Source organism: Varroa jacobsoni, unplaced genomic scaffold (assembly GCF_002532875.2).
Source record: "Varroa jacobsoni isolate VJ856 unplaced genomic scaffold, vjacob_1.0 scaffold_988, whole genome shotgun sequence".
Taxonomy (NCBI): Eukaryota; Metazoa; Arthropoda; class Arachnida; order Mesostigmata; family Varroidae; genus Varroa; species Varroa jacobsoni.
In genome coordinates, this window is record NW_019213890.1 from 2,629 (window position 1) to 17,549 (window position 14,921).

A 14,921-nucleotide genomic window follows, 5' to 3' on the forward strand; every position below is an offset into this window, starting at 1 on the left:
GGCCGATTCGAAGATGCTCAGCCGTTCTTTACAAGTATCCGGAGCGAAGATCACTTAAGCAGCCTTCTCCGTTCGGAAGATGAGGAGATACTACCAGAAGGAATGCAGGGAAAGCGTTACGGCCAAAATAGGTAATTTCTTCAGCAGCGAAAAAAATGTTTATACTCTTAAATTGAGCTTAATCCCACTTCTAGATACATCGATACTACCCAATACTTTTCGATGATTTCCTAAATAGGTGTAGACTTTTCTGAGTAGTCCGCATCGCGCGGCCATACTTCATCATTTTTAGTGCTCCTTACATATGCATAGGGAACATTACAGCGTCTAGCTATCTCTATAACGTGGTATGAATGATCTGTTTTCACGCAACCGGCGCCGCCAGAGCAAGTCTATGTCGACTGTGTATAGTGCTTGCTATTTTCCGGGAGTTTTCCTAGTTTTTTTCTGAAATCACACATGTAATGCACAAACTCTTCATTGAGCTAAAAATGGCAATTCGCAACACAGTATAGGTACGTAGTTCTGGCCAGACCGGATGCAAAATAGTAAGTCAACATGTGAAGGGCACTGTCTCCAGGTCCCGCTAAAGCCAATATCCAGTTTGGTAGAGGCAGTTGTGTCAATTTTTTACTCTATTAAGAAGAGGGAAAAGGCAAGATTTCCCCTTAATTTAGTTAATCCTGGCGTTTTGGTATCATGGGTCATTTTTGGGGTCATACATATATTGAAACGCCGCTCACGTTGTCAGTCGGTTGGTTTTAAACTATAAGCCTCAACCTTGCCTTGAAATTCCATCAAACATAATCGGCAAGCGCCGATCAGACTTGAACACTGATAGTCCCGCTTGGGCGATTCTCAAGGCTAGGGTGCGGTAAGCGCTTAGAAAAATAATTGTGGCCTTAACTACAGATGCGTCTAGCGTTATCCATACTGGAGTTCCAAGGATTACAATTAACTCCACGGCAGTTATGAAAGGCCTATGCTTATCAGCTTTGGAAATGGATTAGAATAACGTCTTGTTTATTTTGCGTGTTCAGATTGTAAGCACTCAGTCAGGAGCGACTTGGAATGGACAGCCACATGCATTGACAGGTACCAGCGCTGGGGGCTGAAGAACGTGTTTGGCTCCAACACGCATCTCCTGAGTGGCATTGGAACGGAGAATTCGTTCAGCCTCAAGGAAGGGAGCAGTTTAGTTAATAGCCTGTCGGGCGGCGCGTCAAGTAGAATCCACAATCAGCTCAGAGGTTCGGTGTATTGCTTGTCTAAATCAGTAACGTCGCCAACTTCCTCGGACGTTGACTTTTTCACCACGGCCTTACTGCGAGCCGTTGGGTAAACTTGGTAATATTCTTATAACAACTATGGCCACTTTTGAGGCACAGGAAACTGTGTGTTCCTTAAACAAGCATTCTGTCGTTGAAACTACATTTAGAAGCTCATTTCGAAATGGGGAAATATCGTATGTTTGCAGATTTCAACGAAGTTATGTTAAATCATCAAATACAAACTATTTCTCCGTTTATGTTTATTGGAAATCTACGAAATCGTATAGCTTCAGTTAACTGTATTGTATAGGCGAAATGATCAACCTTAATTTGAAAAAGTAGAATACCAATAATGCTCTGTTAAGCCGATTACAGCCTTTTGTTCATAGCACTTTGGAGTACACAACAAAATTCATGTAGAGCGTTCATCCGCCCATCTTTTTTCCAACGATGTTTAAGTGATGCTCGCTTAATGCTAATGCCATTATCTGTCTGTGACAAAGTGGCGCTAGAAAGAGCTCATCGCATTTCCACTGATAAACTAATTGCTACCTGTTCAAAGTCCATTCTTTAACAATTAATTCTCTATCAATGGAAAATAAATCTCCGTTAGGGCAAAATGTGCTCTGGTTCATTTTGCCCTGAGAGATGTGTTTAAGGGGCTTTAGCCATGTCGCGACGCCTGCCGCTGCGTCATTGATTACTGAAGTTATCTAACATATTTTTTCTGATTCCCGTGCCTTCTTAATCCAATCTCTATTGGTCAAAAAAGATTCTATATTAATTACGTGTTCCTTAAGCCGGCTCAGCATTTAAGCAAGCGTCCGGCTTGTGTGTTGGGCTTGGAAAAGATGTACCGATGCGAGACTCGTTGAACGTGCTAGCTGGAACGTCTTATCAAACAGAAATCTGGTCTACGAATACTCGCACAGGTAGTCGATTTTGAAAAGGTTGAACAAAAGATGTAGTTTCACGCTAGAAAAGGTTGTCAACCGCTTAAAGCAATGCTTAACGGATCAAAAACTCGAAACAGTTATGTCTCTGAAGACTGCCATTGCCCATTTATCCAAAAATTTCTAGACAGTCCTTGTTACTAATAGGCTTTATTTACAAATCTTGCTTTACTGCTATAGTGTATCTTTCTCTAGAGTGAATAAGGGCATGTTATAGCATTATTGATTCCACTAGAATGTGTTATCTGACAAGTCTATTATGTCACTGCACAGGCCGCAAACGAATTGTATGCGCTTATCTATGTAGGATTTGCACCCTAGCTGCATTCGGTAAGTCTCTTTAATATATAATAAATAAACGCTTATATATAATTAAGAATAATAAAGTATATAAATGTTTTATTTATTTGACGGTGACAACTGGTCGTTAACAATGTAATTTTGCTCGTTATCCGCAAATCAAATAGCCATGGCGTAATTAAAGAAGTATTTTGAAATGACTTGAGAACGATCGTTAAATATATTGCAGAATTTTCGAATGATCGACGTTGATCCAAAAGTTCAGACAGCATTTTCGGTTACACTTTACGTGCTCCATCCAATTCAGAGCTCTTTTCCGTAACAAAGATAACAAGTTAGTACTAAATTTGAAAAAAGCGTAAAACCCGGGAAAATTTTTCTTCGTTTAGCGTAAGCGCTTTGCCCCGCAACGTATGCTCTCATTCATTTTGCCCCATATGGTTCTTGTAGATATATATTTTATCTTGAATTTGCAGCAAACCCAACTTTGCTTGTTATAGGGAAATCGTTGGGTTTCTCGTCTAGCAGATGATGACTCACTGCAATTATAAGACATGTAGCTTCGCTCTTAAGAGCGGAATGCTAAACCGTGTAAACCTGAGTTCCGTCATGAATATAGCATTACCTTAGTGCAGTGCAGACACTGAATACGATATCAGCTCGACTAAGATAACGTGCCTTATACTATGCGGGATTACATCTATCCATTATACAACTAAAGCATTATGTCCAAGTGTAAAAATTATGTCGTATAGAAAAGAGTGGCCAATTCGATATATGTGAACCGTCTTGTGCGATGTAACAAATAAAAAATGTAAAGTAGCGGCAATCGACGATACTGAGATATATAATACTCGATCACTGTCCAAGCTCAACGTACAATCGTACTGGGTAAGATCTGCTTGTTCTTCTGGTACACTATAGAAACTTTCGTGTCTATCTGACCCAAATTGAGTGGATTGAGCTAATTTTAGCCGGTCGCTAGAGTATGATCCTAGCAATGGCTGCGCATAGAGTAGACAAATATTTTGGTAGGGGTCCGCTTTTTTCATAGAGTGTAATGCTAAGTTTGTTCTTTTGGCGAATTACTTGCCAACCGTCGGCAGTTTGTGACACATTTATATTGAACCATTGTTTATTTTTAAGCTTTATACCAGGAGGCCAAATAGAATATTTCTTAATTTTCCTTATAATTAATAATAACCAAGTAATTGTTGCGCAAATAATTTATAGTTGGTAAAATATAGATTACCGTAGTTTATTTTTGACGGTGGAACAGTTTCTTCAGAGATGCTGAATCAATAGTTAATGCAAAAAAAATCGTTGATGAAATCTGGTCATATCGGCATATGTGCTTCATAGTTCTTCATTGGATAAATATTAGTTTTTTTTCTCTGGATCATAGATATTATTGGAATTGGGAAAAAAAATAAATGCAACAGAATATTAAGTTTCTATTAGGGACTAGATGCAATAGGAATGAAGTAGCATAACAAATTGGTGAGAGAATAGTCGAATGGAAAAACGAGTTACGTGGAGCAGCGTAATTGTAACAACGTATAGTAAACTTACTGAATTTCTCCATCAGAATAACTACAACAAGATAACGGGGTTGGCGCTGCAGGATCTTAAATGAATTGTAAAGCTTAAAATTTCTTATCAAATTGTAGTTTAAGTTTGACTAAATGCAATATCTTTCTCGCTGGTGGTGTTTGTCCGATTGTGGGGTCGGTTTTCGAAATTGCCTTTTTCGGTTTTTCATTCGAAATCTATTATAAATGTCTATGGAAAAAAAAAAACTCTAAAGGCTCATGTAGGCTGCATTTGGTTTTTTTGAAATTCAACAAAATGTTATAGATCTATGTACGTGTATTTCTCGACTCAAGTAGTAGATCTCGATGAGCCGAGTAAAAATACGATCTATGTTCTTGTGGCTGAAGTGGATATTTCGTAACAATGGTAAATACCCAATAGTGACATTTGTTTCCTTCTGTGAAATAAAAGGACGAAAAGCAGTTTCGAGTGTATTTTGAAATGGTTTTCCTTAGCAAGTTTTAAATAGATGTTAATTAGAGAATTAAAGCGGCTCTTCTCTGGAAGAGGCACCAGAATATCGAAAGTATTTTTTTCCATACAAAGCACCACTTTTTTGATGATCGATAGATTTCCACGAAACCGCCTCTTGACACTTCGTGGACTCTCGTACCGAAAACATTTCACATGATAAACAACGGTAGAATGTCATAGATAATAACTGAAAACAAACAACTAAGTTTGTGAAAAAGGTTTCATTATGTTATGTTTCCTACATAACGAACAATTAATATTTCATGTTGAAAAAACTTGCTGTGTAAACGTTCTTTCAAAAGCACTGAACACGCTATCCCGTTTTTAATATGTTGACCTGCAGGGCATAAAAGTGAATTTTGTAGTAACTTTTTCGATTAATTTTAATGTTAATTTGTTTGTACACTTGATCAATTATAAGTATGTCACGTACATGTTTACTCCCTTTAAGCTCCATCAACCGGTATGCATATGCACAACTAACCGATGTTAAGTCAAGTGCTTTTTGCCGATTTCGGAAGGAGGGCATCGGTAACTTTTCCAGCTCCTCTAAAGTTTTGAGGGCTAAAGTTAAAACACTGACTCCACCTTTTACATCTTGTCAGAACGAAACCAAATAACTTCCAGACATCGAAATATTTCTTTGAGAGACTGAGACGCTCTCTACTTTCACGTACAAAGCATTAGTCTGAGGCTAACTAGAAAATCATGGTCCATTCTTTTAATGATCATCAGAAACTTTGTCCTTCCTTCCGGCACCATTCGTTCTAAACATTACGACGGCTTCTGCCTATGTACAGGACTACCTTAGCTAGGCAGCCATTGCCACCGTGGTCGTTAAGACTTGACCAATCTGACATTCATATAATCCTAGCACAAACTTAATGCTTTGACTGATCTTCAAAAACATGCATCATGCTGTTGTGTTATTATCTAGCTTGCCTCTAGTCGTTTTGGATTTTTCTTTCTTCTATAGTACTTTTCTATGCGGAAAAACCGATATCGCGACTTTTTATATATGTTTTCCACTAGCTCTGTTTATATAACTTCAGTCGCTCTCAGCCACTTGTTGGACTTCTAATGGAGTTGACAATAAGATAGTGCTGATTTTGAGAGGGTTGGTCTTGTGGAAAATGACGCTAGATTAGATGATATATTCGTTGTGTGGGTTGAAGCTCTTTGATCGATTACCAGGAAAAGAAACGTCATCATGTAGCGAAGCAGGCAGTAAAAGTATAGACCAGTCAATAGGAGAAGAGATAAAAATGTCTAGTTATGCTGCTTGTTAAGTAATAGATCGTCATCGATAGAAGCCGAAACGAAGGTCCGTTGACTTTTGTTGAAGACTATTTCGCGGGAAACCGAATTGTCAGTTTGTAGATACAAATAAATATAAGACATCAACGATGCAGATGCTCCAATTCCTTGGAGCAAAAAGCAGGCCAAATATGTTAGTGTAAACGCGCAGGAAACATGAAACTCTAACTTTAGAAAACGGAACGTGCAGATCACTGTGGGAAAAACTTACCGCTTTAAGAATACTTCGAGGCATTGGTGCTGATTTCAACAACACGGGTATGCAATAGAGTTTCAATGGGGGTGGTAGAATTCCCAATGATGCGCCGAACTTGTACTGTGAGGACTCGTTAATCAGGGTAACTTGTAAGTAATCTCCCCAACTACCTAATGCACCCAGTTCACACAGTCACACGTACTTTATTACCATATATATCCAATGACGGTTTCTCCTAAGTGGGCGGCCATTTAACACACGCAGCATTGCACTTAGGTGATATGTATCTACAATACAGTAAACAGTGACAGAACGAAATGAAAGCTGTTTTCTATCATGTTCACTTGGGCTCAAAACGGACACACATCTTATTCTAATTTTTTGAAGAAATTCTTTATGGTGACGAGTTATCAAATTGACGATAATGCTAATTAATGAATGGTACTATTATTGTTGTTGTTAGCACCATCAATCCGAGCATTCGTAATGGTAGTACTGATAGTAAGCAAAGTTTATCTCGAGGTTGTTAGACCCCTTGATCTTTTCAAAATGAAAGCTTTTTCAGCTCGATGGTAGCTATTCGAAAAATATTGCTAATCAAATGTTGCAAATTTCTAAGTGGGCAGGAACTGCAGCCCAGACGGATGCCAGAAGTATTTCTGGATTTGCTACAATGCTGTTCTGACTATGGAGGGAGCCAGGCTAACATAGTAGGACACGGGAATCCTAGGGGATTTTGGGGTAAGAAGTGAACGCCGCTTCTTGCCTATTTCCGTTTGTACAGTATGTCCGTGATGCGGGAAATTAAGAGGCAGTAAATAATGAACTACATAAATTTCAAGGACACCTAAGCAGTCAAATTTCCCAAATGAAAGAATACTTAGCATTGTATCCTACGAAAGCTGGTACTAGGTAATTCAAAGAAATTAAATGACAAATTAAACAGCATACGAATAATACAGTAACCTCCTCGTTTCTGGCTTATGACAATGTCGTTGTTTATGCGTGTAGCTCTATTTTCGTAGGCCTGTTCTATTATTAGGATTAAATGGCAAATATCATACTTGAGTCTAGAGAATTCAAATACTACTTCGGCCGCGGCTCCACTTCGTCTTACCGTGAGATCTGCCGGGTGAACACAAGCAGCGGGTGTAGCTTTGGCCGTCACGAATAGTCCCAGCACGTAGGCGTCAGTTTGAACAGCCGTAATACTTACAGTACATAAACAGAGATATGGATTGTGAGAATTTTAAGAAGACGCCTCACATATTGAGTTAAGCCGAGCGAATCTAATGGAACAAACACATTTGGGTTACATGGGTTAGCTAGTGCGTTATCGCATCTTGCGATCCAGTCGAATCGAGCAACTCAAGGACATATTTTAATAGCGTTAAGCCAACCTTTGTTGCGAAGAGTATAACCTTAAGTGAGCCATTTTGGTGATGTACGCAACTGCTAGATACGCTCGCACGAGTCGCGCTGCTCCGGTGTCTTTGGTACTCGTCGTATCTCACACGAAGCGAACTTCTGTATTAGCTCCTCGTATTCCTGTAAAAATTCTACAACCTCATCCACATAGTGATCGAATTTAGTAGGCAGACCCGGCAGACGTACCCACCATGTTTGTAGCCGGCAAGGATGCTTTTGCTTTTACTAAATACGCATTTTAACTGGTTCAAACCTTAGCATATCGTCGTCTTGGTTTCATTGAATTCATCATGCCTTGTATAGCCTAGTTATATCTATATATATGTAGCCTAGCCTTATGTAGGCTATAGTCGACCCCCTCACTACCGAACTCTCAAAGAAAAGGACCGTCGGACTATTTTGAACTTCTTGAGCGTCATGCCTATCTGTGCGAATATATACTTTACTTTGTCGGAACTGCGTCCTGACATTGACGGAATTCTTCCCCCATATATATATATATATATAGTATAATCATCCAATACAGATGTGACAATACGAGCTCAGTTGCCCGTAGATGGCTGACGCAGAAAAATGTCTGTTATCCAGTATATTCTTCGCCGGTGAATTTCTCCTTGTCCGTGAATTGTGAACAGCAAATAATATCACACTGTTTTAAATGCACCCGAAGATATGCTCTATAGATGTCGACAGAGGTGGCAATACCGTAGCGGCGGAAGTTCGCTAGGATTTGCAAAGGCATAACAACAAATTGGGGGTAACATGGATGCAATAATTTAAGGACAATTTGTGCTTTAACCGAAGAATTGAAAAGTGATTTGACTTTAAATGGCTCCTTGGCTATCTTGACCACGGGAGAGTTAGGTACGAATTAACCAGGGTTCTCCGTAGCAAGCAGGTTTTCGACGTATGCCTTAACCATAAGTGTCCTAACCTCACGAATGTGGCTTCCGTTTATCCTTTAAAACCGTATGTTACGCTCAGTAACAGATAAAGATACTCCGGGTCATGTTGTTCCCCGTTAGGGGACTACGAGGTGCCGTCGCAGAGTAATTGATGGAGACAAAAGCGTATTAGCTGTCGCTGATGGCCACCTTAAAGCGAGTTTTTTTTTCTTTGTAGTGGAATGTTGTTCCAGACCATCAGATGACCAATGGTAGACCATTTCAACTGATCGATTCCAAGTTCTTTCGACTACATGGCTCGCAAGGCGATATTCTATCTTATTCCCCACTAAACTTCTAACCACGTTATTGTACAAAGCTAGTATAAGATCATCATCATTTTTTCATCTGAATCTTAGTATAGATAGGATATTATTTGAAGAGCTTGGTGGACATGCCACGGGTCTCCTTATACACGTTGATCAGCTCAGAACCATAGGCCCTACTCTGTTTTTGCTCTGTCCACTTCAACCTGCCATCTCGTTCCTCCGAAGTTTTCTTTCAACCTCATGATTTTTCTCTAGGCATCTTGATTCCTATTAGTGCTTTTGTGATATCAATATTTCCACGATTTGTCTAACTAACATGAATCTGCTCAGTGTGTACATTCTATCTATCCTTTTGTTGAGTTGAGGGCACGGGGTGTAGTACTGTAATACTAGGATTCCCCCGTAGCTATGATGCGTCTTCCCAAGCTTATCTTCACGCCTCGATAATGCTTTCCGCCGGTAATGTATAAAGCTTCGCTTTTCCCAGGCGAAGGAGGCTCTTTCTCACAGTCTTCAGTTTTCGCAGTGACCAAAAGCGCGAAATCGTTATCGTACGGTGTACATTTAACCTTTTTTGGGAAGTCTACAATCTCCATGACCTCGTCACAGCCGATGTTGCAAAGGATGTGTTTTCAGACCTACATTTCATTAATCCCAGTCGTAATTAATAGTCTCTCTATCTTTATATCAGAACGTTTGTCATATAAATCATTCTTTATAGCTAAAGGGAAATCCTATTTCTTTCCACTACTTGCATGACTTTTAATTTATGGTGTTGAATGCTTTTTCCATTTTTAGCAAAATCAATACTACGAGGTTCATAATTTTTATCCGCTTATTTATCCTGGGATCTCTCATAATTGTTTTTAATCTCTCCAAGTGTCGATATTCCTTTTCAGAAACCGAACTGACCCTTCGAGAGCGTTCCTTTCTCTTCAGCTGTCTGTAGTCGCAGCGATTACGTTCTCTATGACCTAAACTGTTGCGTTCAGCAAGTATTCGAGCTGATGGACCCACTTGCTTGTTTTCTCGATTCAAGTACAAAGACCGTACAAAGTGATATTCTTGTGAAACGATCTTTTACCAGCAACCGGCTTACTCTTCTACTACTTGATTTAACTTAGCAATTCCTAGTAGCAACCTATCTGGATTCAGTGCTTTCTTTAAGGCCAGATGTATCCTGGTTGTTTCTACTTTTCCGGGGATCACTTCTAACACTGTCCCGCGAAATATTGGTATTTAGTCCCAAGATGGTTGTTTTGGGAACAGAATTGAGTGTGTTGAACAGAAATCGGGGCACACGCTTTCTTAAGCGACTTATAACGATCTGATATAGGAAATACCACACATTTTTTTCGACTAATTCTTTCTATTTGAGAATTTTAGTACTTTTAATTTTGGAGCCCTGGGGTTATCTCCTTATAGTTCCTATGCAAATTCTGAGTTCGATGCCTTCCTCGCGTGTCTTCTTTGCCAATTTCGGCTGTCATTGAAGATCATAGGCCATTAATCCATTATCTAGTTCCTTCTACTATCGAGACGTGTGTTTGCTGCCCTAGACGTTGACGATGTTTAGAAATCTCCTATTATGATCGCTTTTTTCCATCCATCGCATGTCTAAACTTTGCCTCAGTGCCTTAAAAACAAGTTAAACTCTGGCTTGTCTTTATATGAAGTGAACTCACTACTATAAATAATGTGTTTTCTTGTTTAGACTTTTTCAGGCAGGGAGATTTTTAGTAAAAGGCAAGGAGATTTCTCTTTCTTTGATTTTTACTCTAACTTGAAACAAGCTTATTTGCATGTTGTGCTAATGGTCCGACATTTTTGGCTCGTTTAATATCTGGCGGTATTTTAACCCAGCAATTGGCCGGAAAATGTTTCACTGCACACGCCTGAAGATACATCTATCAGACCAGGGCGTCTGTATTTCTTACCGGATCAAACATCGGACATATCTTTAGCTCCGTCTACCAACTTTACCTTACGGATCATCTGAGTTCTCTGATAGCTTTCTCTGTGGAATTTTCACATCTTAGCTTATGTATGCCGCGCCGCTCGCTGCTGCTTTTTGCAACATGACCATCCTTTTCAGAATCTGCTGATTCGATGTAGGCGGCTCCATCGTTACCCCGTAGGTATGTCCTTGGTCGATAGTGCCTTGGTGTGCCTCTGCGAGCTGGTTAGTATTAATTTTGAACTCCTGACGGACCGATAACAGGCTCCGGCTTGTTTCTAAGGGTAAGTTTCGACTTGAAAATAACACAGTATTATCGCTGCTTAATAGGCATGGCCCACTTTTTCGCCATACAAATTAGTGCTCTCGAAATTCTGAACTCGAAGTGAAATAGTAAACCTAGCTGTAAAGTACAGCGAATAGGTTGTTGGCCTTATTATAGGGGTTCTTCCCAATGCGCGCTAACTGGTCCTTTATTTGCAAATCGACTCCCAGTAACTACTGGCTGCAAAACTTGTTGATCTTCAACACCATACAGTGAGTAGCTTTGTATGCTGTATGACGGGTCACCTCGGCAAACAATAGGGGGTCCACACCATCTTGGTTGCAACACAGTATTTACTGTGGCCATGTAGTAGCATACGACAGTATGGTACTGCTGCCCGAACGTACCTCGTGATGTTACAGTCTGTGCCGGCACAGTAGCAAATAGATTAATCAGTCATAAGAACCTTTATCACACAACAGATCGGATGGTAAAATTTTTTTGAGTGCGCACACTAGGCGCGTTGGGCCAGCCATGGTTAATTCTAAGCTTTCCTACCCTAAAGCTCGGTTTATAAACAACTAAAACAAGGATTAGTTGTATATTTAAGACAATGCCTATATTGAAAACGCTAGGAAATTTCGATCGGAATGTTCCGAGTCCGGCACTTTTATTTACTGTATACAAGACAAATAATATTGTCAAATTATTGAGACGATTATAGCATTAGGACTTCGAGGAGATTTCAGATCAGCTTTTCGCCTATTGAACCAACGTATCTTTCCTTTTGATAAAAGGCGCTCGTTGTCTACAATTAACAGAGCAGGCATCCAAACCGACTAGGCGATTGGGTAGTCGGGCCAGACGATATATTAGAAAAACGACCTACTTGTTACTGAAAAGCCTCTCTTTAGTAACCAATATGGTAAGTGGGGACGCCAAACCGTTCGTCGGCGTGCCCAGTACCACTCTTCGGTCGCATAGTGAGGCAAGCGAAATGCCACCATAATCTTCTCTTTGGAACCAATGAGTGGGCGACAATTGTGCGTATGCCCAGGATGCTAGAGAAGGCAGGTGCCAATAATCAATCCTACACTCAAACTGAAACCGGAGGAAATTAAAATCACGACAAGCCATAGAAAGACAACGTACATTTTTGAAAAACAGAACTAACCTTTTGTTGTATTTTGATCTATATTTTCAATTTTTGCTATTCTATGATCTTACGCTCTTTTAAACGCGTACATATATGATTTTCATTTTATGAAATGACTAAGTTGTCGCGTTTTAAAAAATAATACTTATTCGTACTGTACCTTTGCCGTCTGTGCATAACGATAGTGGTATGCTTATGAAACAAACGAAACGTTTTTCGGCAACGTATAAAACTGAGCGTTGGTCAATTGTTAGATATTTTTGGGCGACAAGCTAGGAAGAACGGAATAGATGGAAACCGCACGTACTTACGCATATTCCTGACGTGTTCTAATATATGTTATGTAAAATATAAAATGTTATGAACAGTATAGTGTTTGTAATTTGTTGATATCTGTACATATGATCGCATTTGAGCTGCATTTATATATATTATAGAAAATCGTATTTTAAATCAATACTATTTGCAAAAATCTATCTATAAACAGCTTAAATGTGCTTCTATGTATAAATATCGGTGGACTGTTTCAAAGCTTGCGACATAGGAGAGTTCGCTAATAGGATTATATGTTTATGGGTCTGAACTTTTGAGCCTGGATAGTTATACGGCCAATTCTTCGAACAGGTCTATGGCCTACTATATTAGACGTTTGGGTAAACTGTTACAGACTAAATCCGAGAACAAGCGCTCTTTCAGTTGAGCCAATGTCTGGACAATGTTCGAGTCCAAAAAAAACAAACTGTTATTTTAGTGAGATAGAAAAGGAAAACAACGAAAAACGGATACGTACCTTCCGCAGACAGAAAAGGCTCTCCTGAAGGAGTTCCCGCCGGTGACGTTTCAAAAAAGGGGGCGTAATATACAAGTGAAGGAGAAGAGTCTTCGAACGACGATGGCTGTGCAAAGGAACTGCTTTCTATGAATATTTAGTCATCTGATGCACCCATACTGTTAAGCGTCTTCGATTAAGCACAGTCACCGTTGTCACAGGGATTGCTACATAAATAACTCTATCATCAGGAGCGGCTTGCGGATGTTCTCTATAAAAGAAAATCTCTATAAAAGTTCTCTATAAAAAAAAAAAAACAGGCGAATTTAATGTACCACTTGGTCAAGTAAAAGGAAAAGGTTTTAAGTTCCGAAATTGAATTCGATAATTAGCTGTGATAATACTACTTACGACAGCACAATAATATGTTTACTTACTCATAAATGTCCCTTCATATATCATAAAAATTCGACGATGGGAGGATTCGCTGAGTCTATGTGTTTTACTACAAATGCACCATTGCAAAGGTTCATCCAATCATTCAGTAATTTTTCATTCCGCTGAAAGTGGACGCCTATTTAGATTATGCAATTTAAGCCAGTAATAAGTTTACGTAGCGGAAACGTAAAGCGAGTCAGCTAAGATTCTTGGACAATATAAAGGAGTCTAAGCTCCGCATGTTCTGGTTTTTCCTGTATGGCCAAAGAGAGGCCATTTACCTTTCCTTTAAGGCTTTATGCTTCGTTACATATCTTTAAAATACAAGCGCTATTTTCAACTAAAATTTGGCGACTTTATTAGTAGCAGAATTAAGATTAAGATTTTTTAGCAGAATTAGATATTAAGATTTTTATAACGAATTCAGAAAATGCCTTTAAGGTTACTTAGACTTTGAACTTAAGCCATTGTCTGTTGGCTATAAACTCCCAGATATCAGGCACTTGATACTTGCGAACATGTGGGTGTGAGTCAATGGTGTGCGTCATGGGAAACGGCGCCCTTAACTCATATTTAGCAATCATTTGGGCATTCGAGACGGTTCGCGTGGGGGCGTTTTCGTCAGTCGCTCATTTACATACCTGCGAGCATAATATGCCAGTCATTTTTTAAAAATTATGACACTTCAATCAGTGGCCCATCGTATGCGCACCAAATCCGATTCACGTTTTAAAAAAATAAAATGGGATGGGATCTTACAATTGGAAGCCATAAAATATAGGTCAATGCTTCACGTCATCGGTTCTATTTAACGAAACGAGAACCTTAAGAAAATATGTAAGGCACTGTAAGTTATTCATGAAAACAATATTATTGATCTTGCTATTAGAAGATTACATTCGATACGGCAGGGCGCTAAAATCAAAGGTGGCAACCATTTCAAATGATAAATCGATAAAAATTCTTAAATTAAACGAGCAGGTCAAAGAGTACGCGGAGCAATTTCAAATATTTCACTTATACATAGGACGTTCCGGATATAAGAAATGTTTGATCGAAAGATATATCAATACCTTCTACTGGTCACAGCGTCGCTCATCTGGATTCTTCGGCTAATCAGTATAACATCGCATTGAAGATCATCCAAAATGACCATAATTGTAATATTAAGGAAGACTCTAGAAGAAGTTAGGACAGTTTCTTTGCAAACAAATTACCAACAAAGTTGTTTGGACAATTGCACTAATAATGACTTTATGTTTACTATTCAATTTGAAGAAGTTATCTATCAGTCAATTCTAGAAGTAGAAGCTAGAAGCATTTTTGAGACTGGAAGCAAGAACACTCTAATCTCGCGCTCCGAAAGGTATCAGTTAAGGACAGTATCAGTACTATAACGAACAAAAATATACTCTCCAAGTAGGCAAGTAATCGATCAACGTTAAGAACCCAAAAAGGATGATTTATTTAATGAACAGAAGTCGAGGAGGTAGTTCTATGAAGTGGGAAACCCGCTTTCCGCTGGCTTCGTGTGGCTTATTTCATTACTTAAAGATGCTTGCATCGCATCATTGTACAGCTGTTTGCTTGT

General features: G+C 39.2%; 1 long non-coding RNA gene across 1 annotated transcript in view; it reads left to right on the forward strand.

Moving 5' to 3' along the window:
- Positions 1-2,117: 2,117 nt before the first annotated feature.
- The window catches only part of LOC147752788 (uncharacterized), a 53,859-nt gene continuing 41,055 nt past the window's right edge, over positions 2,118-14,921 (forward strand). Inside the window, exons 1-2 of the long non-coding RNA XR_015313104.1 lie at positions 2,118-2,203; positions 2,498-2,554. This is a non-coding gene — a long non-coding RNA (uncharacterized LOC147752788). The remainder of the gene's footprint in view (positions 2,204-2,497; positions 2,555-14,921) is intronic.